Below are 3,999 nucleotides of genomic sequence, written 5' to 3' on the forward strand. Positions count from 1 at the left end.
TGCAAAAAGGAAAACGAAAAAGAGACAATGTTTCTTGTCGTGAATATTATTGTTACAAACTTCAAATAAGAGATGATGAAAATATACTTTTACATGCTGGAAGATTATTCCAACAATATGTTGTGGATGAATGGATAAACATTGAAAGCCAAAGATTAGACTTTGCTACTTTTAATCAGGATTTATTCAGAGTTGATGTATTAGGTGGGCTCTTAGATATTCTACGATGTGGGAAAAGAGAATCTTCACAGGTTGGAAAACAAAAAATACTCCCACTTAGCTTTACAGGAGGCCCAAGAGATATGCGTCGAAGGTATATGGATGCTATTGCATTAGTGCAACAGTTTGGTAAACCAGATATATTTTTGACTATGACGTGTAATCCTTCTTGGCCTGAAATAAAAGAAAACCTTCTGCGATAGACGAAACACAAAATAGACCCGATTTAGTTAGTCGAGTATTCCGAGCAAAACTAGAAGAATTGAAAAAGGATATTCTCAAAACACAAATATTTGGTAAAGTTGCAGCATTTATATATACAGTGGAATTTCAAAAGCGGGGACTTCCACATGCTCATTTTCTTATAATACTTGATGAAAAATATAAATTACTAACTCCTGAAGCATATGATCGATTTGTATGTGCTGAATTACTGGATAAAAAAGAAAATCCTACACTATATTCACTTGTTATAGATCATATGATGCACGGTCCATGCGGAGAATTAAATCCAACAAATTCTTGCATGAAAAAAAAAAGGTCATTGTAAATTTAAGTATCCAAAGGAGTTTGCAGAACAAACAACTAAAGGAAAAAATTCGTATCCAATTTATCGAAGACGAAACACAGGAAAGAAAGTGCAAATAAGAGGACACCTTCTTGATAATTCATGGGTTGTTCCTTATAATCCATATTTACTTTGTAAGTTCAACTGTCATATGAATGTAGAGATTTGCTCTGATATTAAAGTTGTTAAGTGTATTTATAAGTATATTTGCAAAGGAAATGATAAAATCGCATTTCATATACATGCTAATGATACAAACATATAGATAGATGAAATAAAGGAATACCAATCTGCTAGGTGGGTGTCACCACTTGAGGCTGCATGGCGTATATTTGCTTTCCCTATTAGTGAAATATTTCCGAATGTATATCAGCTTCAACTACATCTTGATGGACAACAACTTGTTTCCTTCAAGAATACAGACAATATTAGTAAAATTGTGAACAATCCTTTGGTTAAGAAAACAATGTTAACTAATTTTTTTTAATGAATCGAGAAAACAAAGATGCTATGGACTTAAATTTATTATATCGAGAATTTCCAGAATACTTTGTATGGTCTACAACAGATAAAACATGGACACGTCGTCAACGAGGAAGTGCTATTGGTCGTGTGGTGACATGTCATCCAACTGAAGGGGAAAGATACTATCTTAGATTGCTTCTAATGAATGTGAGAGGACCAAAATCATATGAAGATTTGCGAACTGTAAATGGAATAAAATGTAAAAATTTTAGAGAAGCTGCAGAAAAAAGAGAATTATTAGTGTGTGATAATAATTTGGTAGAATGTGTGTCTGAAGCTGTAAGTTATCAAATGCCGTCCAGTTTAAGACAATTATTTGCTATGTTATTAATATATTGTAATCCAATTAATCCAAGAAAACTATGGGAAAAATTTGAAAACCCAATGTCTGAAGATTTCAAAAAAAATTCGAATATAGATACAAGAGAAATCCGTTACAAAGTGTTATACCATATTAACAATATTCTTCATTCAGTGGGCCATGATATTAATGAATTTGAACTAATTTCAGAAATAATAAAGTGTGACGACCCGGTCCGTCGTCACGTGAGTTACCGCCCCGTTTCCCCCACCTCATGTTTTATTATAAGAGTCTTGAGTAAACGAGTCGATTTGGATTGGTTTTGGATGGAAATGAGACACATAGTCTCTTTAAGGAAGGTTTGTATTGGAAAAGTCAACCGGATGTTGACTTGTGAGTTAGAGGGCTCGGATGTGATTTTCGGTGATCTACTTAGCTTCGGGGGATGATTTGTGACTTAGGAGTGTGATCGGAATTGATTTTGGAGGTCCGGTGTAGAATTAGGCTTGAATTGGCGAAGTTAGTATTATGGCGAATTCCGGTTGATGGGTGAGATTTTGATCCGAGGGTCGGAATGGAATTCCGAGAGTTGCTGTAACTTCACTAGGCGATTTTGGATGTGTGTGCAAAATTTCAGGTCATTCGGAGGTGTTTTTGTAGGGTTTTTGATCAAATGCGTGTTTCGAAAGTTTTTGAGAAACTTAGGCTTGAATCCGGTGAGAATTGATGATTTTAGCGTTGTTAGATGTGTTTTGATGATTGGAACAAGTTTGAATGATGTTTTAGGATGTGTTGGTGCTTTTAGTTGAAGTCCCGGGGGCCTCGGGGTGATTTCGGATGGTCAATCGGACCAATTTTGGCCTTTGAGGATTGCAGGTTTTTCCAGCTATGTGTTGCAGAGAATTAACCCTTCGCGTTCGCGTAAGGGTCACGCGTTCGCGAAGAAGGATCTTGGGAGGCAGGTGAATTACTCTTCGCGTTCGCGATATGTGAGTCCGCGTTCGCGGAGGGGTAGTTGTGTGTGCACCGCGTTCGCGAGGCACTAGCTGCGAACGCGTATAAGGAATTGAGGCTCAGGAGTTCTTTTGCCTTCGCGTTCGCATGCATGAAGTCGCGTTCGCGTAGGTGCCTTTGAGGAAGCTTCGCGTTCGCGTGGCGTGGGCCGCGTCCGCGTAGGGCATTTTTGGCAGATGGAAAAATTGGAGCTTCGCGAACGCGAGATAGCCCTCGCGTTCGCATAGAGGAAAAGGTCACCTGGGCAGAAGGGTTTTAAAATATTTCATCCGCGAGCCTAAGTCATTTTTCCTCCATTGTTGAACATTTTGAGAGCTCTTTGGGAGAAATTGAAGAGGGATTCGAAGAGGATTGGTTGGAGGTAAGTTTTATGAACTAAAAACGTGGTATTATTGTGAAATTAACCTAGAAATTCATGGGAATTTAACCAAAAATGGAAGAGTTAGGGCTTGGGAATTTGGTATTTCAAAATGGAATTTGAGGGGTCAAATGGACTCCGATTTTGGTAAATTTTATATGTATAGACTCGTGGCGAGATAAAGAATCCGTTAATGTTAATTTTCTGATTTTTCGAGAAGCGGGGCTCGGGTTTTGCCAACTTCGTGAATTTCGATATTTTTCGAGTCTTTTCGATTGGGTCATATTCCCTTAGCCTATTCTAATGTATTCGTTGTGGTTTTGGCCAGATTCGACGCGCGAGGAGGTTGATTTACGAGGCAAGGGCATAGCGAGCTAGGATTTTTGGCCGGCTTGAGGTGAGTAATGGTTATAAATGATGTCTTGAGGGTTTGAAACCCCGGATTTGCACAACGTAGTGCTATGTTGAGGTGAGACACACGCTGTATGATGAGCGTGGGGTCCACTACTGCTGGGGATTTGGACCTGGTCCATCCCGATTGATGATTCTACTATATTTTTGACTGAGACTTAAATTATATCATTATAGTTTGGGCTAGTTGCCATGTTTGGGGCCTTGTGCCGACCTGTAGAACCCTTAGGGGTAATTGTACATGATTGACCTCACTTTACTCGTTAAAAATCATACCCTCCGTCATGTTTCTAACTGTTTAATCTAATATGAATCGGCTTTGGAATAACTAGACCAAAAGGAGAGTAATATGTGGGATGGGATCCCTATCTTATCTTAGTATGCCCGAGAGGCTAAGTTTATAGTGACCGAGAGGGGTTGAGAACCCCATTGTGAGGGTATTTGATATGTTATGGATCGGGTTGCACGCCGCAGCAGTATATATTTATATGGATCGGGCTGCACGCCGCAACAGTATATTATTGGATCGGGCTGCGTGCCGCAGCAGTACACTCATATGGATCGGACTGCACGCCGTAGTAGTATAGTGCTTGGGCTGTAGGA

Source organism: Nicotiana attenuata, unplaced genomic scaffold (genome assembly GCF_001879085.1).
Source record: "Nicotiana attenuata strain UT unplaced genomic scaffold, NIATTr2, whole genome shotgun sequence".
Classification (NCBI taxonomy): domain Eukaryota; kingdom Viridiplantae; phylum Streptophyta; class Magnoliopsida; order Solanales; family Solanaceae; genus Nicotiana; species Nicotiana attenuata.